This window comes from Alligator mississippiensis, chromosome 7, assembly GCF_030867095.1.
Source record: "Alligator mississippiensis isolate rAllMis1 chromosome 7, rAllMis1, whole genome shotgun sequence".
NCBI classification, from domain to species: Eukaryota; Metazoa; Chordata; order Crocodylia; family Alligatoridae; genus Alligator; species Alligator mississippiensis.
Genome location: NC_081830.1, coordinates 47,978,786 through 48,000,433, shown reverse-complemented (window position 1 = coordinate 48,000,433; position 21,648 = coordinate 47,978,786). Strand labels below are relative to the sequence as shown.

The 21,648-nt window shown below is 44.0% G+C and overlaps 1 protein-coding gene across 1 annotated transcript in view; it reads right to left on the bottom strand.

Annotated features, from left to right (window-relative positions):
• Window positions 1-20,197, bottom strand: part of PXYLP1 (2-phosphoxylose phosphatase 1) — a 98,134-nt gene extending 77,937 nt beyond the window's left edge. Inside the window, exon 1 of the mRNA XM_006261318.4 lies at window positions 20,107-20,197. The gene's annotated coding sequence lies outside the window, so the exon portion shown is untranslated. The remainder of the gene's footprint in view (window positions 1-20,106) is intronic.
• Between the last annotated feature and the right edge of the window lie 1,451 nt (window positions 20,198-21,648).

Below are 21,648 nucleotides of genomic sequence, written 5' to 3'. Positions count from 1 at the left end.
GCTTTAATTAGAACAGCTCTTGAAGCCACTCTAATTAAAGCGCTACCCCCCGCCCCACACACATACACCTCCAGAACACACATAAAAGTGTCCATAGTCTTCCAGAAGTAAAACAGATTTCTAGTTCTGCAGCTCTCTTCAGCAGATGTAAGAACTGTATGTCCCATTTTTGCAAGGTTACTGTTAAACTTCTTAAACCATGTGGGGACCCCATCACTAACAGAAGCAGCACCTCACTGATCACATCCCCTTGCATCTGAATTAATACACCATCCCTCTGACAACTTCAACAATTCTTCAATGAACAAGTAATAAAGGGACATATTTTAGTAATTTTAAGTGTGATAAACATTTTGACATATTGGAAAACAATCAAATCATCTTATTTCTGCATTTCATTTCCCTTCCCCATTTAGAAATAAACAAGCACCACCAAATAGACCTCTCTGTTTTCACATGTGTATTTCAGGTGCTCTGCACACCAATCTAGGAAACACTCATCTATTCTAATATGAAAACCTGACTTGGTCTAGAGAAGTTAGGAAAGGGCACAATAAAAAAATGTTGCTTCTCCTAGAGGTTAAGTTTAAGGTCTGGGACAAACATTGCATAAACCAGTTTGAGCCAAATCAGTTAAGTCTGATACAACCAGAGTCTAACATTACATTCAACCAGGTTTCTCTCAACCCAGTTTTGGCCATTTTGAAACTGGTTTATGTGCACTGAATGTCTGTTCTGTTACAGGTTTAAACCAGTTTCTGATCACTTAAACTGGCTTATGTATAATATCAGTCCCTAGCTTAAGTATAACCTTAAGAACAGGTAAAATGTTTGAAGTTTTTCTCTTCTAGAGAAAAGCAAAGAGATGACAACCTCCAAGATCACCGACAGCAATGATGATATAAAAATTGGCAAAGAAAAACTAGAAAGAGTAACACATTTCAAGTATCTGGGAGCCACCATCACAGAAGACTTGACGTTTGAAAAGGAAGTCAAGACCAGAGTAGCCACTGCCACCAGTCAACAAACAAAGGTAAAGAAACTCTGGACAAGCAGCAATATTACACTGAAGCTAAACTTACATACTACATGCTGTGATCATCTCAACAATGCTTTATGGCTGTGAGGCATGGATGCTTAATAAGAGGTTAGTGAATAAAACTGAGGCATTTGAAATGCCCTGCTTTAAGAGACTGCTGTGTGTCTTGTACATCAAGCACCGGACCAATGAATCAGTCAAACAACAGATCAGTGAAGAAATTGGAACCTGTGAACTTTTGTTGGAGGTTGTGTGATGAAGGAAGCTGCAATGGTTTGGACACAACACAAGAAGGCCAGACACTCTTGCCAACACTATCATGTAGGGCACAATGGAGGGGAAGAGGAAGAGAGACCCAAGAAGAGATGGGGAACTAATATTAAGGACTGGCTGAGGCTTCAACTGATAGAGTGCACACAGCCAGTTAAACACAGGGCAGAGTAGAGGAGAGTTGTTATAGCATCTAAGGTGCCCCAACAGTCGCAGCAGCCTTAGGACTGACTTGTCTTGAAAGGTTTTATAAATGATCCCATTTTATTATTAAAATGTATTTTTAAATCCCAGGTCTTATGAAAGAAGTGCACTTATTTACTGAACTACTAGATATGTAACAGAACTGTTCAAAGACAAGTCAAGTCATGTTTGATATACTTAACTAGAGATGTAATGGTATAGTACTATTATAACTTTCTATTATAACCTATAACTTAAGTTATAATTCAATACCAGGAAGCATATCTATTTTGTAGCAAAAGTCTCCTATGTTTCTGAAATCTCTGAGATCTCCTGGATTTCAATTAGCCCCTTCACATATCTTTATGTAACTACTGATTTAAAAAAATATATTCTGGTCTCTCAAAAACTGGGTAGTCTAAAAGCTTGAGGAAAGTCAGAAAAACCTTAACTTTAACAGTGGAATATTAAAGTTCAAGAAAACTTTCTAACCACTGCTACTGAGATATGAACTCTTGTCTCCGCTTACAAAGCTCGTTAAAAATAAATGAAATCAGAGGGAACGTGAAAAAGCATGAAAGGATCGGTAAGTAATTGGATTCTGCACCTGCATCACACCTTCTGCAAATAATATCCGGGTGATAAACCGCACTTTCAGATAATAGCAGTCAACCCACTAAATCAGGTGTTGTCAACCAGGGGTACTTGGAAAGGGGCTAGGGAGTATGCGCGGGCAGGCATGGATGGAGCACCACCACCACCCACCCCGTGCCGGGCAGCACAGGCACTGCCTGGCCAGCCGAACGGGAGGGGGAGGGATCTTGCACATGGCCGCTGCTGCCACCACACCGCACCACTGCCGCCATGTACAGATCAACAACCCACAGGCTAGATCTGGCCCTTTGAATCCACAGAGTCAGACAAGTTTGAAACCCCTGGTATAAAGGGTAAAAGAGGATAGTGACAGACTTTTCTATGGCTGCAGGTGACAGTAACATTGGCCTTAAATAACACCATGGGACATTTGAGTTGGATATTAGGCAGAAATTCTAAGAAGTATGGTTAAGCACTGGCACAGCTTATCTAGAAAGGCTGTGAACTCTCTATCCTTGGAAGCTTTTAAGGATGGGGGATACACAGTTGTCTGGATGGTTTAAACGTAGATGGATTCTGACTTGTGAAGTGGGGGTTGTATTAGATGACACCTCTTCCACCACCATTTTAACATGATTACATTCTGTAACACTAAAACATGTGCTTCTTCTCACATTACAAAGTCCAAATGTTACCTTGAGGGGCTGGAGGTAAGAGGAGGCAAAGTAGCTTGAATCCTAAAGCATTATTCTGGACAGGCAAACCACAATTAGGCTACTGACAGATGTTTAAATAAATAAATAAATAAATAAATAAACAAACCCCAAAAAACAATCTGCGCTTTACCAGAAGAGACAGCATGTTAGTTCAACCCAGCTCTCCACTGTCTGAATAGATTGTGCACTTCAGCAGGGCTTCTTGGTGCTTTTATCTAAAGTGGATTCAACCAGCTATTAGATAAAAGCGCCAAAAAGCCCCGCTAAAGCTCACGATCTATGTAGATGGTGGGCAAGTTGGGTCAAACTATCACAATGTCACTTATGGGCATGCACTGCACTTGGTGTGGGAGCGCACCAAGCTTAAAGCGCTGCTTGGTTTTTTTCACATCTTTAAGCAGTCTTATTTCTTGTAAGTATAGTCATTATAGGCCATCAATAAATGAAGCCATTTCAACATAATCAATGGTTCTTCAGGTGAGCATATCTGAAAAGAAGATAAATAATTTTTAGTAATAGTAAATTATAGGTTCAGAACACAAGGTACAGTAAAAAAGTTTATTTAGGTCTAGTCTTGGAAGAGAGCTCACTGAAGAAGACTACATTTCTCCTTCACATTCTTAACTATTAACTAAACCTATTACAAATATTATGCCACAAGAGTACCAAAGGTCTAAACAACACTGATCTCACTAAAAAGCCTCTTTCCTTTAATTTAGTTTAGATACTGAAATAAAAATGACAAAGAGTAAAAAAACAACCAAAACAACCAACAAACAACACCAATAACTGAAGCATTCGGGGGGGGGGGGGGGGGATCCTGAACCTTTCCCACTAGAAATGCAACACTGAGATATCCCTGTGGATTGTTTCTAGTATTCCTCTTTTCAATTACCTGCTTATCATATCTATTGGTATGTACTGCATTCATTTTCTTGTATTACTTCAAGTATATTACATTTTGAACAGTGTTTAAACAAGAAAATGCTCACGATTCAAATTCCTCCAGTCTGTAAATTTGCCTTTGAATTTTGTCTTTATGGTAGTTGTGAGGGGGCAGTGAAAGCCCCTCTAGGGGGTCCTGGACCCTCACACCATGAGCCCCGATACCTCCTGATGAGTAGCAGCTGGGAGGAATCATGGGCGCAGGCTCCATGATTCCAGAGTTGCCTGCAGCTGCAGATCAACAAGAGATGTGGGCGGAGCCTCCAAGAGCCGCGGGCTGCTTAAATTGCAGCCAGGAAAACAGCTGGTGGGTTGGCAGAGGGAAGAAAAGACGCCGCCCGGGAGATGCCGGTTGCCGAGATGGAGATCACCCGGCCAAGAGCAGAGGGAAGAGACGACAGCTGCTGGGAGGAAGATCGCTTGGCTGAAGGTGGGAGAGGAGGAGCTGAGTGGAGAGCAGAGGGTTCCAGCCAGACAGGGGAAACACACAGCCCCCGAGAACAACCCCATAGCCCCACCAGGGAATCCAGGTACGGTGATGCGAGGTGTTGGCAGGGAGCGGCTACCCCCCATGAGGGGCACAGCAAGGAGACAAGAGCAACCCAGTGTGGGAACCGCACATTCCATCACTGAGCCGGGGAAGACGGAGAGTGGCCCCGGGCCAGCCAGAGGTCCAAGGGAGGGGTCAAACTGAGGAGGCGAATCCGGGGGATATGGGACGGCGGTCCTACCCCAGTCACCTGGAGCACAGGAATGAGCGAGTCCCCCATCCTTTTGCTTTAGTTTCTTTATTTTTGAGCCATCAAGGGACATGTGGAGACAGGATCCCAGTGGTCCTTCAGCGGATGCCAGATGTTTGTTTCAGTTGGGTTCATTGGACACCCTAGCTAGCCCGGAGACAGGGCAGGCTTACGCACCCCAGCCAGCCTGAAGCCAAGGAACTGGCTGCAAAGAAGGTGGAACTGGATGGGAAGGCCCAAGCTAGTCTGAGGTGGGCAAGCTGGGCGAGAAGGGAGATTGCCCAGGAGAAGATCTACCGAGTCCAGTGGTCATGCGGGCCATGGATGTGGTAAGGGTGAGGTAAAGGGGAGGTTTGGAGCCCCACGAAGAAAGAACCAGGATCGAGACTTCTTCACTCTTGGGGGACCACCTGAAGGGAACTGCCTCTCCAACAAAGAACACTGAAGATGGGGCAGGCGAGTAGGAGCAGTACCCATACCATCTAGGTGGCACCCGAGCCTAAGTCTCACCCTGACGTCGCTTGGAGGCAAGGCGCCCATCAAGAAGAGGCTGAAGCCTTATAACACCTACTCGCAAAAGTAGTACATTTAGTTAAATAGACAATAATGCTTTCTGCTTGGTTCAAAACCAAGCCAAAAATTATGCAGTTCTGAGGGCCTTATTCTCCATCATCTACAGTGCTGACATGAGAGTATGTTTTTAACGCAGTCTACAGAGGAAGCCTCTGTACAGGATACTCCATCCACACAACTAATTACTCTCCCTTTTTGCTAATTAGACCTCATAATTCTGTCACATACAAGTTGTATGTCAACTACCTAGCATATGTATCCCAATATCAAAATGGCTGATAATATAATGGCTTTGTACAGTATTTACCACTTACACCTATTTTTTTTACAGTAACTACAAGAATAGAAGTGTGTTGTGCAATTTGTTTTGCACTGTCAATAATGTGTTTTCTTCTGGATTTCTGTTTATGTTATGGTTTGCAAGTATTAAACAGGGTTAAAGTCAGTTTATCTTTGCAGCTATTGGTCATGAATAGGAGGCAGCTAGGAAATGAATAGTGATAGATGTTGTGATGCTACATGACGTATTTGGGTTTCTTTGCTATGCTTATTTCCAGATCTGTGCCCTGATGTCTAAGCACAAAAAAGAAGTTCATATAAGCTAGGTTAGGCATAATTCTTAATGTCCTTTATGTTATGGCTCTACCAACAGTTATTTTGATGTTTTTAATCAGGTAATACATCTCCTTTGCTTCAATGAACTTAGTCCCGATTTAAGCGTTAAGTTCAAGAATTGTATCTGAACTCCTGGGCTTCATTCCATAACACCAACAGTAGTATGGAACATACCTATATATAAGTCAGACTGAGTAGTTTGTCTTACTCATTAAGCAATTTCAGATTTTATAATTTTGGAGATTTAATTTTCAGCAATTAAGAAAAATGTGAACAAAAATCCATATTAACTATGGGTAGTGAACAAGTAGCAGGAAAGAATAAAGTGAGAAAAGCACAAAAGAATAAAAATGTAACTGATGCTTATAAGCAAAAAATGTCATAAATGAGAAATAAGAATTATTCATGCATGTTGCATACAGATATGACTATGTATGAAAAAAAATCACAGCATTGGGTTTGTTTTTTTTAATGTCCTTTGTCTCATAGGCTGACAACATAGCAAATCCAATAGTACATTTGCTGTAAACCTTTACATTTTCAAGGACAGGATTGGGAGGGGAGGGGGGGTGAGGAGGAAGGGGGAGGAATTAAGATACTGTTTGCCAGCAGTCTCAGTTCTGCTGTATAAAGATTTACACCCTCATCATCCATGTTTGTATTCTTACTAGTATTTAAAAAAAAAAAAAAAGCAAGTTTTTATTACTATTCCCCACTCTACCTCAACCCATATGCTGATGCATTTAAGTTTCAGCCCACTGGCAGTGTTCTTTTGTAGGCTAATCCAGTTCAGAACCTGTCTAAATAACTATCCTTTAAAAAACAAAAACAAAAAAACTCATAAAAAACCTCAAAGGACTCTGCATATTTTAGGTTACTGATATGAAAACTGAGAAACTAGACCTTTGCAGCAAAATGACACTTACATACTGCTACTATTAAATGGTGAAAAAGATACCATTAAGATTTATATTAATTCAAGTTTAAGACAAGATAGGAATTTAAGAACGTTTTAAGTGGAATAGAAGCTAGAACATGAGCTGTTTTCTTCCACGACAGCACACTAAAACCCCAAAAACATGTTTCAACCTATAATCAAACCATCAAATCATGATGTTTTCAATAGACTTTAAATAACCTTGGATCACGAACAGATCTTTCCATCTCAGACATTACAGTGTGCCCAAGCCACAATTTCTACAGCAACCATGCTGAAAAGTCTACTATATCATTAGGAAGCATCTTGAAAACTTAATACCTCCCCTTTCATCTTTACATGCTTATACCCAAACTTAGCAGGATTTTTTTTTTTTTTTAATAATTTTGATGGATAATATCAATGCTTAAGCACATACTTTCAATTTTATCAACTTAAAATTTCAGGATTGCAAGAAATTAGGAGTGGGGGGGCAGACAATTTATCAGTGACAGTATACTATTATTATAGTGCAGTTTAATCGCCTGCCGCAGAAAATGTAGACTGCCACCAGCTAAGCAGCAGAGCTGCCATCAACCTGAGCTCCACTTGCTCATAGCTTCCTCAACCGCTTTGTCACTCCCTCTTCCTTTGTTCCCAGTCCTCTGGGGTTTCTGGGAGTTGCAGTCCAAACTACAGTCAGCATGACTCTGTAAGACTGCTCCACCTGTCATCACACACTTCCATCAGGCATCATTTTTTTTACGTTCCCTTTCTATAAATGTTGATGATTAACGATAGAAAAAAAAATTAGTCGGTCTGTGAGTATGAGGCAAAAATCAACATTTATCAGCATTTACCAATAAAAATTGAAACCTGCCAAGCTTACTTATAACATGATTAACTTGCTGAAAGATTCTTTCTAGAGAATCTTAGGAGCTGAATTTTTTCTATGCTTGCAACTTTAGACTGAAATGGGCTAGGAAGTGTTGAGTTAGAAAGAATCCTTGAGGCAAGTTTTTAACATGCATATAGTATATCTATTGTTACATGAACTAAAACACATATACTCAGACAAACTGTTTCCAAATAAGCAAGCTATGACCACCTACATGGCTTTCTTTTGACCACTTTGTACACCCAAGATCCAGGAACCCTTTGATATAAAAGATGGTCGTTGCTTGCTTTAAAAGTTCAGTTTATTCAGGTAACTCCTCCAAAAGCTAACTGAAAGAGGCAATGACCAGCTCACTTGGCACTGCAAGGTCTATCAGCCATTTGGACCTCAGGAGCTATCTTCCTCCTTGCTGTCTTTCCAAACTGCTGTCTTATATATAACTCAGGAGTCTGCAAGTTCTGTGCAAGCACACTTCACACGCTTCCTGGAATCATCTTTACAGTCAATGACCATTTTACTGGGAAAGACTACAGCATAGTCTGTTTAAATGCACATCTTCAGGACCAAAGAAAGGCAATGCACTTACCTCAAACTGTGAAAATAATGCTCATTACCTATGGAAAAGGCTGCACTCAGCTTTTCACACTCCTAGCTTGATATACATGTAAGCAGTTTATGCACTGAACTTACATGCAAAAGACAAATTAGGACCAATGCTGTGTTATATAGTTAAGATAATTATGCAGTTTCCCCATATGCACACAAGTGGAGTACTGTGCACCATGGCAGTACAACAGCTGTACTCCCGTATCTAGTCAAGAATATAGTGTATTTCTTGAAGTTTATGAGGGGAAAAAATAAACCAAATTCCTTCATTCACCCTTAATGAATGCATGAAATAAAACTATTTTTCCTTTATTAGAAAAAACACATTTAAAAAAACCTCTTAATAAAGCTACTTCAAATTAGCATACAACTTGAAAAGAGGTATGCAGTTAGTTATGGGCCAGACCTAAACCCTAGGGCAAGACCACCATGATTCTATACCAGTGTGGACTGACTGCAAGCCCACTCCACATACATTTCAATTATTCTAAAAATGCAGCAGTAGATGGGTAATGATTTTCAGATTTGTAAATACTAAGACATCCATAAGCTCCTAATTATGGAAAGACCTCCTAAACGTAGATCATAAACAGACAACACAATTTAACTGTATACTGTGGTTAATCAAATAATGTTATGGCTTTAAAAGGTGCAAGTTTCAAGAGAAGATTGTCTTCAAAACGTTGAAAGCCCTCCTCCAGGCGAGTTATTAAACTGCTCATGTGAAGCAGGCATACCCTAATCTTTGGTATCCATTCGCCTCCAATAAGGTAGCACTGTCTTCTATTGCAGAAGCCTCCTCCTAATGCTGTGTTGGGAGATCAGTCTTGCCACTCTGTCACTGATGGTGAGCCAGGGGGGTGAAGTACAGTGGACAGTCCTAGAGCCCAGGTTGGAGCCGGTATCTTTAAGATATCGGGAACAGTCAAGACTTTCACACAATTGTGCAAGTAGTTTGTCCAGGATTTGCATTTATGCTAAAATTAAGGCATCTCTCTCCTTTCTGTGTACCTACTTTCATGCAATTTTTAAAAAGTATTACCCTTCTCTCGAGGAAAAAGTAAGGAAGACTTTGAGTACAAAATCACTTGAGCCTGGTCTGCATTACACAGTTAAATCAACAGAAGGGGTATTATGTCAACAAATATGCATGCAAGTTCACACAAAGCACCTCTAACCAAAAAATCCCAGGTCTGGGTCACTTGAATGACACCATCTGCTCAGGCAACTAAGTCCTCTGTCATCACCAACATGTGAAGCTGTGCCCACAGGTTTCTGTCAGCTATTGCAATCCCACAATGCCCTCTGCCAACTGCTCAACCACAATTCTGAATTCTGAGGTCAAACTGATCAGAAGCTTTTTCCCTTCCCTTTTAAAATTTCACTTTGTTTAGGCAAAGCTTCTTTTCCTTTTAAATTGCTAGGCACACATGGTTTGCTACAAACCCAACCACACACTAAAATCCTGTACTTCTGACTAAAGCAAGGTGGTGCTGGATAGCCTGGCTGCACGGAAGGGAACTTGTAAGCCCAGCTCTACAGGAACTAGGGCTGCATAGGTATTTCTGATACGTATCTCTGAAAAGCAAGACTAATTGATGAAGCAGAGGCTGCTGAGAAGATAAAACAACCAAAACAGATTAAGAGATCTGAGCCCTGTGCCACACGACGCCCACCCACTCCCTTTCAGTGGTTAACAGAATTAGCAGAACTTCAGTGGTTAGCAATGCTGCCCACAACACAGCTCACATGACGCCCAGGCTGGGAGGGAGAAAGTACCTGTGAAAGAGCAGGCAAGGTTCTTTGAGTAGACGTGATATCTTTTATTACACCAACTGAATAGCTGAGAAAAAGTTCTTAGCAAGATTTCTGGTGCAATAGCCCTTCTTCAGGCATTGGAAGTCTCTGCTGTTCTGAGACTCCAAGGAATGAGAGCAGCTAACTGCTTAATTGATGATGAGTCATTAGGCCACCTTATTTTCCTCTTTAATCTCAGGCTCTGGGTACTAGTCCCTCTCCACCCTCCAACCACCTTCAGGTTCCTGCTGGGACAGTGTGTGGCCTCCCTTCTCTGCCAGGCTACACAAGGCCCTGCACTAAATGATAATGGTAAGCTAATTAGTTATCACTAGACTAACTGGTTAAACAATTAATCATGTAACCTTTCACATCCCTATTGCCTACCCTGTGCATCACTGCAGTAAATTTTGTTCACATGATCACAAAATGCCCCTTAGAACAATCTCCAGGAAGTGCTCTAGCAGGAATTGGGATATGGGAAATCTGTTGTTTCTCCCGCTATCATAAAACATCCCTCTGCACTACTATCGTCAGCACCATTCCCACTAAAATGTGGCCTGTAAAGTAGCCCAGGAGCCCTCTAGCTGCCTGTACCATCTGCTTGCACCGGTGAGAGTTCAGCCCAAACCACTATGAACTGCTGCAATTTTCTGGATATTTTTTTAATTTTAGTTTGTTGGCCCTTACTACAGATCCCTAGGATGCCACTCTCCTCCACTGGGAACAGAGAAGGTGTATTTGCCCACCTAGTTTAACATCTCAGGAGTACCCTTTCCTTTCATCTTTCCCTTTGTGCTTCTGCTGACAAATCTAACAATCTCCATGTCTTACAAGTGTCCTCAGCTGAGGTGCTCTCAAGAGGGGTACCTGTGACAGCAGCTGCAAGGGTGATCCTGATGAAAAAGGAAAAGCAGTACTCCAAGAAGGACACATTAACAAACTAATGTGTCCTTGTCATAGCTACTACCAAGAAGCAGTGGAAAAAGAGGGTACTCCAGGAATTGGAGCAAAAGAGTTATCTGCTTAAAAAGAGGCATATGGGGATGGAGGCACAGAGGTGGGAGTAAAAAGACGCAATGAATTGGCTGAAGCAGATGGATGCTGTAGAAAATAATCACCCCTTACAGTAATCCCTTTTTAGAAAAATTCATGTATTTGAAGCTTTACACTTCACCACACTATATGCACAAACTCTACCAACACTGGCAAGCATGCCACGCAATACTGAATGAATGGAAACTATGACTACACTATACCAGTCTTTAGAAAGCATCCTGACAATAACTGCACTCTCATTCTTCCTCCAGGACTTTCTTTGCATGTGCTAGTATTAATGGGGTTTACTTTGCTTTTGGATTTGGTTGATCACTTTGCTGCTCATTAATTTAAACTCTGCTCTGTTTGTTACCTCAAATAATATCTTTTTTATTCCATTTCTTAATTCCATTCTGAGCATTAAACTTCAGAGCCACCTACACACATAGGCACACAATCGTCCTCTCCTTGGCATACATCTGCTTAAGACAGCTTTGCCTTTAAAAGCATACAATGACACAGTTCATGACACAGCACTAAGACATTTGCACACTCAGTTCAACATGTCAGGAGTACCAAAAGTGCTCCAGTACAAGCTCACCTACATGCAGACTGGTCCCAGCAACTCTGGCCATGTTTACCACATGCCCAAAATTTCCCTGAAATTTTACACCTTTTGTGGTGCATGTGATTAGAAAAGTCTTCATGGCTCTCTTTTGTACATAGTCACTTCAGTTTGTTGATCCTCAATCATTAGATAACTTCCAAGTTTGTGGAGACTCCATCTGGGTTTTGGTCTCGAGGAACAAGTGACCTGGTACACATAACTCTTGTGTCAACTCACCAGCTTAGCTAAGAATTTCCAAGCCATCAAGTCAAGACTTGCTTCTAGTCATTAGCCAACTATTCATCAGCCGACTATTCTTTCACCACCAAGAAAGGTTTTAGAATCTGAAGTCTCCAAGCTTCCATGGCAACCAACATACATTCTCTAATGTCTAACCATCAGATATCCCATAACTCTCCACCCTTAAAAATCAAGCAATTTGTTTCTGGAACAGCTGCCATAAAATGTTGCCGTCTTACAACATTTGTCTTTACTGGGTTATTTCCCATTGTGAAGATAAGAAATAATGCTGCACAGCAAGTGTGCATCGTAGCAAGTAATGTATGCTGACTAGGGCACCCTATACTTGCCTTACGCTGGAACTCACAACACTGGAGTATTTTATGAGTTGCCCTGCCACAAGGAGCCCCACCACATTGTCACCAAGTCCTCCAGTCCGATGCAGTTTACAGTCATACCCCAGCCCCCACTGCCTTGTGGTTACTCCTTGGTTGGAGGAAGGCTAAGGACATCACCTTGACAGAAACACACCCTTGCTGAGGCATTAGGCAGTCAGCAACGTTATTTCTTGCTCTCTGGCAGAAGCTACAGCCACCAAGGTACTGAACAGTTAGACTCAGTCTGGTCTCTGGCTTCTGTCTCAGTGGTCAAAAGTGGGGATGGTAGGTCCTGGCCAGCCTCCATTCCTCCATACTCTTGCCTAGACATATGTGTCTGGGTGTGATGGTTGCAGGACATAGTACAAGCGGATTCATCAGGCACCTGACTAGATCTCTTACACATACATCATAATACAGAGGATCGATAGTTGACTACCACTATGCTGCTTATGCCCTACTAATTCTAAGATTATAATTTTGGTCCCTATCTCAAAATGGTTTTTGTTTCTCCTACCCATGTGCTTTACCATGACTCTTGTTCCCTCTCCTTTGCTGGGTTTCCTGATACCTGCACCCCAGTATATTTAACCATACCTTGCAGTCCCACATCTAAAAAACCATGGTGTACAGAAGTGCTCCAAAATGTTCCTACCACCAACTAGCCAGAAGGGCTAAGCAATAAACAGCTAAGAGCGCCCCCTCCCCCTTTCCCCACAGCAGTATATGCCCATCTTCTTTTCCCTTTACCAGTGTTAATGGGCGACAGCTATAACACCCAGGTCTATAAGACAAAGATAGGGGCTGCTTAATACCTTAGACTTCCTCCCCCCCTTCCAGACTCCAGACTGTTGCTGGAGCATCTCCGTTAGAGAGAGGTCTTCTTTCCACCCGACAGAGCTTCAGCTCAGAGCTCTAGATCAAGAGACGCAAACCAGTGGCATAACCAGTCTGTTTGTGGGGCACAGGGAAGGATCAGGTAGCTCTGTGGCAGATAGCACAGGGACTACAGCAAAGGAAGCAAAAAGCAAAAAAACAGATCAGGCAAGGAGCAGAAAGGAGAGCAGCAGATCAGGCAGTGGAAGGTATGAGCCTAATTTGTGGCAAACATGCCAAAAAGGTGGCTCCCACTGCTCCAGATCACCCAGTGGGAACAGAGTTCAGTACTACAGAAAGTGCCACGCTGTCTGGGGAGTTGCATGTTGTGAAAAATACTTTGATTCTCACATAAAATGAACTAATATGAAGAAATGGCTTGAAAACTACTAAAATACTAATTGTACTGGTGGAAAGATTTAGAGTTGCACAGTCCACCTGACATTTTGCTTCCCCCAACTTCTGCGTGCCTAACTGTGAAGTCTTGATGTTCCCCTTATGTAAGGCTTTTTTGTATTTATTTCTATTAAATTACTTCCAGGAACCGCAAGCTGGACAGACAGCCCTAACAATGGTAGTCAAAAAAAGATTAGTGGTAATCTGAATCTATGAAAGCAAAAATGATTATAGAGAAGTGAGAAAAAAGGAAAATGAAGCATGACAAAATTTGGTAGACAGAGTTGGTTTGTGTTCTTAAAATAATCTTTAATACTACAGAAACAATAAAAAAAATCCCCACTGCCTCTTCATTAAAAACAAATCAAGTAGGCAGTGGACAGAACACCATGGGGGGTGGGCTTTCCACCACAAACTCTCTCTCACTTTATTAGTGATAAACTAAATCTCGGTAGTGTTGTGTTTGAGGTTCATTTTCAAAACAGGAGATACTAATCCTGTGGCAAGTTTCTGGGATGTTTATTTTATTCCCATTATGTCAAATGATTGATACTGTTGCAAGAGCTATGTCCCATAGGTTGGACAGTTGAGTGACAGTTACCAACCACTGCATTACTGAAGAGCTGGGGAGGGGGTGTTCCTTTTTTGTTTTTTCTTATTGGTTCAGGAAAAAAAAAAAAAATCCATCACAGCCCCCCCCCCCCCCCCCAAAAAAAAAATCAGTCTTTTAAGGTATACTTTATGTATGAATGCCTATGAAAAATCTACTTTCTGGAACCTTGATTTTATTTTTATTTATTTTTAACACAACAAAAATGATCAGACCAGTCTGATTCTAAGTCCTGTGCCGGTCAGTAGACACCTCTTAAGGCAGCATTTCCAAAACTGTGGACCACAACCCCTTGGCAAAGAGCGGGGGATGCAGGAATCACTGGCAGTGGCAATCAGCAGCTGAAGTTGGGGGGAAGGAAGGTATGGGGCAGTGGGGCATAAATCACAGTTGGAAAAACGCTGACTTAAAGCACAAATTACTCTCCATCCCCCAGCTATCCAATTTGCTGAGGAAATGTTATATATTTCATTACCATTACTGCACAAGGATAATGTTTTTGCTCTTTAAAAATGAACCTATTACAATTAAAATACATGTAGCATATTAAAGCAACAATTACCAAAGAACAAAAAGGACAGATCAGGAAATCAACTTCAACACCTGCCCTGCAGGCACATGGCACTTATTTCTTAAAAGTCTTAGCCAACTGTAACCAACGGTCACATGGCATTTTTTGCAACAAAAAAAAAAAAAAAAAGGAATCTTAATGTAAATCCTAGTCAAATTACAAATCATGATCCTAATATTTCCAACTTGGTATCTGAACTGAATGAGAACTGAGTCCCACGGCATGAAATCCCACTCACTGAGATTTCTACTATCCGTCTAAGCCAAATTCCCTCTGAGGTTTTCTGAGAATAAGGTATTTTCTGCCTAAATGGTTATATATTGTTACAGTGCTCAGTTAAGGAGTCACTATGCGGGTTTCCATCCCAGGGTGACATAATTGTAGAGGTATAGGAAGCAATTAATAGTTTATATAATATTTGGGTATCTTTCTGAATGAAAGCTGCTAAATACATTTAAGTCATTACCGCACCTCACACTTGGTCTTATGAATGACTGCTTTAATTTATGCTTATTTGTGTAATTTATATCATCTACTGGTCTGTATTTCACTCTAAAAGCATTTTGAGATACACTTTGAATGAAGACACTGCACAGAAAAATGCTGCACTATGAAATATGCAATTTAGCAAACAATCTCTATGTTATTTCAATATAATTACCACAGCTCTAAAATTACAAGCAAATAGAAATTCTATGCATTTAGAATCTCCACCTGGGCTTCTGGCATTCCCAAAAATATCTACATAATTTCAACTTTTACTTTTATAGCTTTCCAACCAACCTACAGTGTTATAAAATATAATCTTTTTAATAAGAATGAGTGTAATGCTGCTTTATTGGCTCTGTCTTCTTTAACAATGAGTCATTAATTAAAAGCTGTGTTCAAACACTGTTCAGATACAGGTTGCTCCTGAAGCAGTTTTGAACACAGCCAGCAAACATGGGCAACGTCAGACCATACTCATACCAAGTAGTTTTAAACTTTTAAAACTATCTTACAGAATCTCTAGGAATGCTTATGAACAGTCTAGCACTGCCTATATTTTTAAATCCCACTGCATACAAAACAAATTCAATGGAGCGCCATATTTCTCAAACCCCAAAACAAGATGCCTAGTTTCCAAATCTCTCCTACAACCTGTGCAGGCTCCGTCCTGTTTCATTTTGCCTATGATAGTTGTTGCGTTCACTCCTTTACCCAGTTATTCCCCTATAACTTTAATCAGCTGTGTAAGGACCAACTAGCTTTCCTTTTTGTGGGGTGGTTGAAGATGGTGTTAAAATGTTGACACCCCTACGCAGACAGAGGTAAATTTTCAGCATCTTGACCCTGCAATCAATCGGGTGTGTGCCTATGGATGGAGGAGTAGAGGAGATGTACTGGTAGGGTGCATCTATACGTCACCCTATGGTGACGCAGCAATGTGCTACATCGCCATACGGCACACCATGGTGACGTGATCACAGTGTCTACACGTGATTCCCAGCTACACTGCCGTTGTGGCATGCTCCCCAAGTACAGTGCGCCACTATGGCAACATAGCAGTGAAGTTTAGCTGTGTACTGTGTGCACACAGCAGTAACCACCCATATTGCGCTCTGCTTTAGTACTTCCTTTTGGAAGAACATCGCCATACAGAGATGCAGAGACATGCCCTTAGTGACTTAACAATTAATCTACTACACACAGAGCCTACCTGCATCAGATGTCCAACTGTGTTCATACAAAGTGATTGTGTATTCATTGCTTAGGTTTTTGTAACACTTAAACTGGGGTGAAAACTTGAGGAAGGAGAAAAGAATTTGTAGCTAAAACAACTATAAATAAAATAAAGGCACCCAGAATCAAATTGCTCAGCAGCCACCTCCCCTGTAAAAGTTTTGTGCAGATAAATCATGCCTTGTTTCTGGATCCATCTACATGTGTGCTTTAATGCATATTAGCCTATTTTAATGCATATTAAGGCATCACAAAAAAACATGCTCTTTAGCTAATGCACATTAAAATAAGCTAATCCACATTTTTCCAGTACCTCACAATGGAGGGTGCCTATACACGAGCAGGGAGGCTGCTCCATAGCGCTTTAAAACCAGCACATCAGAGTATGGCAATTACCACACTCCAGAAGCCTCTTGTGCCTCATGTATCTGTGTCCCTGTTTTTCAAAATGGCAGCAAGGCACTTTATCTAAAGCTTTTCTTTGCAATCTTTCCTATCTCCAAAGGCCAAGGATGGTAGAAAACCTGCAAAGGCCACCTACTAAAAGTTAAGAGAAACAAGATTAGATATCGATAAAACAAAGAAAGGGTATAAAAGTTAGCACCAATTGGTCACTTGCTTTTGGGAAGGAGGAGAAGTATGCCTCATTTAAAGACATTTTAGAATGCAACCACAGTTACAGAATTACTATCATGATTGCGTAATAAAGTTGGACTAGTTTGTGGAGGGAATGAGATTATAGAGACAGTGAATGGTCCACAAAAAACATTTCTTCATGTTTGTATCTTTGCTTCTATGTTGACAATTCTTAAACCTGAAAAGGCCATGATTCAAAAACAAGGTGTACAATCAGAGAGATCACTGCTGAGCTTCTCCTCTTTTTTTTAAACTTCTTTTTAACTCTTCCCCTCCTGCCTCCACCATGGTGATGGTTTCTGCCCGTCCCACTCCTGCAATGCTAGAGAGATGTGTCCCACTTCCCCCCACAGCAGCCATCTCCCAGCCCAGCCCAGCCAAAGTGGCTTTTCAGTACACTTGTCCTCTGTGCTTCTCCATGCCATGATGCAAGAAGCCGAGATCGCAGGGCCAGAGGGAGTGTGAATGTGCAGGTGTGTGTATTGAGATGTGTGTGAGCCTAGCATGGCAGGTTCACGAGTTGCTGCTTGGGGTGTTTTTTCCTCCTTTCCCCCCTATCTTCCCAGCATGGACCCAGCTGCTCCCCATCTTCCTCTTTGTTTCCCTGCTGCCCAAGGTACATCTGTTTTTAAGCAAAAATAAAGCAAGCGCCCCCCCTTCCCCATCTCTGTGTGGGCAGCAGCTGCAGGGCTGTGTATGTGCACCATACTGTAATGGCTGAATTCCACCCCCCACCCCCCCCCGTCAGCATGACAGGCATTTCTAGGCCACATGGCTCCCTGTCACTAAGCCCACTCTCAAGACACATGGGGGTCTCTTGGTGGGCTCCCATACATCCAAGAGGCTCTCATGCCTCCCATGAGCAGATGCAGTGACAGGGAGCAGACCAGGCTGCAGATGCCTGTCACTGACTCGGCAGCGCATGACAATCCCCGGCAGCCCAGGGAAGCTGCTGGTCACACTGGGAGGCATGCTTGAGCACCCCTACCCTGCAGGCCCCAGCCAGCCTCCCCCACGCACAAAAAAGCAAACTTCTGTTCTCCTCGCTCCCAACTTAAAGTAGAGGGTTACGGAAACTCGCATAGGTTTGAGCGATTCTGCTTCTGGCTTTTTGAACGTCTGCACTCAGCCCTAGTCACCTTTTTGAGAAGAGATTAAAAGTAAGCGGCTTTTGCTTTTCATTCCCCTGACACCCACCCACTACAAATAGTATCTGAGCTAATCCTCCTTCTACAGATGTCAAAACAGAACAATAATATTAAAGGTACTCATTGACAAAATGTGTTGGTTTAATAGCTAATTACTACGGTAATACTGGCACAAGAAATTATAATATACAACATGTTTTGCAGTCACTCAGTGGCAGATTCACTTATCTCATGGAATTCTTTTCCATGCAGCCCAAGGCACAAATTTTCTTACAAAGCAAAGTTTTGGATCAAAATAACCACTACTCAAATAGGATGCACTTACAGTCAACCTCCTGTTTATTCTTTTGTGCCAACCCTAAGGTAGTGATCCCGCACCTTACACATTACACTATTCAAAAAAATATCCCACGCCTTACACATTACACTGTTAAAAACAGTGTAACTCTAAAAATCCGTATTTACAAAAGAGGGGTCAGACCGCAAAAAGTGTTATGAATTTTATCAGCTCAGAGGGGAAATCACCCTCACAATCACCCACAACTCATTAGCCACTGTCCACCAGAAAAAGCATAATCCCTAACTCAAAGACCTTCCACTGAAGACCCTAGTCCCATGAATACTTAGCCATATACGTTGCCTTGTGCACTGTAATCTCAACTGAATCAATTAATTGTATGTAAAGTCAAACTTGTGAATAAACATTTTCAAGATTGAAGCCTTAGTGCCCGACTAGTCAGTGGCTGGTTAACGCCTTGCAGACATCACAGCACAAGGGAGTCATGAGGGAACATTGTGAAGACAGCGGTGACCTTATGCACCAGCCCAGGGAGAGAATTTGAGGAGCAAAGGACCACATGGAAGAAAGCTGCAAGAGAAGCAGGCAGACAGGATGTCAAGGCTGGCACTGGCACTTGAGGGCGGGAGAACTCTGATTTTAAGAGTTATTATTTACCAGGTCTCTGCCTGGGGCAAAGCTTCAGTCCAGTGTGCATAGGCATGCTAACTTGCTAGCAACACACTGTTCCCCCTGGCAAGCGTCAGCCACCCGCAAACTTTTCCAAACCATGCAACATCTTAGTTTAAAAGCTGACTTAAAGGCCTAACACTCAGTCAGTAAAAATGAAGGCGAAAAGTCCCACTACATCTAAGATTTCCTCCCTATGGGACAAACCTTGCACAGCGCTGTTGTAACTGTGTCAGCAACACTAAAAACGAAGCGTGGACACATTTGTCCTGATAACTGTGGGTTCCTCTTTGTCTGTTCCTCACGCCTTTCAGAGCCAAAGAAAACGACATGCTAGAAAACCCCATCTCGCCCCGCTGAGGGAGGGGGGTGTCAGGGGGGAGGGGGGGTGCCAGCATCACTACCTGCTTTAGGCTCAAAGCCTAAGATCACTGAATCCCCCCCCCCATACACCTTTTCCATGGACAGGAACCAGAGGGCTAACACCTCCTAAAGGGACCTGGGCATCCCGAGAACTCCAGGGGCTGCCTGGGGAGCTGGGCAATGCAAGAGCGGCCGCGCCGGTGCCTTGTCCAGCCAGGGCAAGGCGGACACCTCCGGGGCCCTGCCACCTCCAGACCTGTCTGGGCAGCTCCATCTGCGCTAAATCCCGACAACTGCCCCCTGTCCTGCCCGGCTCAGCGGCTGGATCATCCCTGAGGCGGGCTCGGCGCTGCCCCCAACCGCCGCCAGGATGGGGCTGTCTCCGGGATGCGGCTGCGGGAGCCCCCTGGCCCGGCCCGGCCCGGCCCGGCGGGGCAGGGGCGGGGGAAGCGCCTCGCTGCCCTGCCTGGGGCGGCCCCGCCGCCGCCTCGCTGCTGAGCCGGACACCGGCACCGGGACGGGGAAGGACGCTCCCGGGCTTGCGCAGCCCGCGCCGGCCGGACAATGGCCGGGAGCGGAGCCGCCCGCTCCAGGGACAAAGTCCCGCGGCGCCGCCCGGGGAGACTCGGCTCGGCTCGGCTCGGCTCGCATCGCGGTTCTTACCTGCCCCGCCGGGCCCGGGCCCGGGCCCCACCGCCTCCCGCTGCTGCCGGCGCCCGCGACAGCTCCGAGCCCGGACTCGGCGGCGCGGCTCAAGTTGTGCCGGCGCCGCCTCCTCCTGCCCCGTCCGCAGCAACGCGGAGCTCGCGCCCGCCAGCGCCACCTGCCGCCGCCGCGCCGACCAGGCGCCTCCCGCCCAGCCCAGCCCAGCCCAGCCCAGCCGGGCAGCCCCGCGCCGCGCTCGGCTCCGCCGCCCCTGCCCCCGCCGAGCCCCTGCGCCTGCTCCCGGCGGAGGGGAGGGACTGGCGGGACGGCCCCTCCCCTGGCAAACGGGAGCAGCAGGGCTGGCAGGATCCTCCCTGCCCAAACCGTCCTCTGCAATTCGCGATCCCAGGTCTCCGCACAACTACAGCTATCCCTGGCAGAGCACGAACAGCACCCTGACCTGCCACACACCGCGGGTCGTCGGGGCCAAGTTGGGGGCTACAAAGGTTGTTAATATAGGCTGGAAAGGTCCCAGGAAGAGGGCCAAGAGTCCCCCCCGCCCCCCCTACACACACACACGCTCTCGCTCGCGCTCTCCAGGCCCATCTGACCATGCAGTAAATGCAGATGTCAGGATCAGTTTGCCCTGAGTGGAGGGGCAAGGCCCCCTAGCCAGGAACCTCCAGGTGGAAATCCCAGCAAGAGCATGGGCACACGCCAGTCAAAATCCCCAGCCACTGCTGCAACCAACACAATGTCTCTGGGGGAAGATTTAGAAAACCCTGACCTATAGCAGCAGGAAATGAGAAAAACTCCCTCCCAGCGCACCAGCAAAGCCCAGAAAGATGGAAAATACCCATACTAGAATAGACGTGGCTACACCTAGGTCACCCCCAACCAGTGGCCAGTCCAGCCTCTTCTTGAACACCTCCAGTGATGGAGTCCATACAGACCCTAGGCAGGCTATTCCACTGCCTTGCTGTTCTAACAGTGAAGAGGTTTTTCCAGATATCCAATATCTATGTCTGCTTTACTACAAGTTCAAGTCATTGGTCTGTGTCCCACTTCTCTGCAGCAAGACAGGAAAGGTTCCCTCCCCCCCTTTCTTTATAGAGCAGCCCCTCAAGTATTTGAGGACCGCTATCATGTGCTCTCCTAAGCTTTTCAACAAGCTGAACATGCCTATTTTCTTCATATGTTTTGCCTTTTAAGCCCTTTATCATTTTTGTCTCCCACCTCTGGACCCCCTCTAACTTCTCCACATCCTTTCTAAAATGTGGAACCCCAAATTGCTCCCAATACTCTAGATGAGGCCCGCCCAGTATAGAGAAACACTATCACCTAATGCATCTGTTGATGCATCCCAAAACCACATTCACCTTTTGTGTATTTGCATCACACCGCAGACTCACGTTGAGTCTGTGATCCACCAAGATATCCAGATCCTTCTCGATAGTACTGCTATCCACCCAGGTGTCACCCATTTTATAGTTGCATTTTCTATTATTCTTCCAGAGGTATAGCACCTTGCATTTATCTCACCTGGGCTCCCAAGGCCCA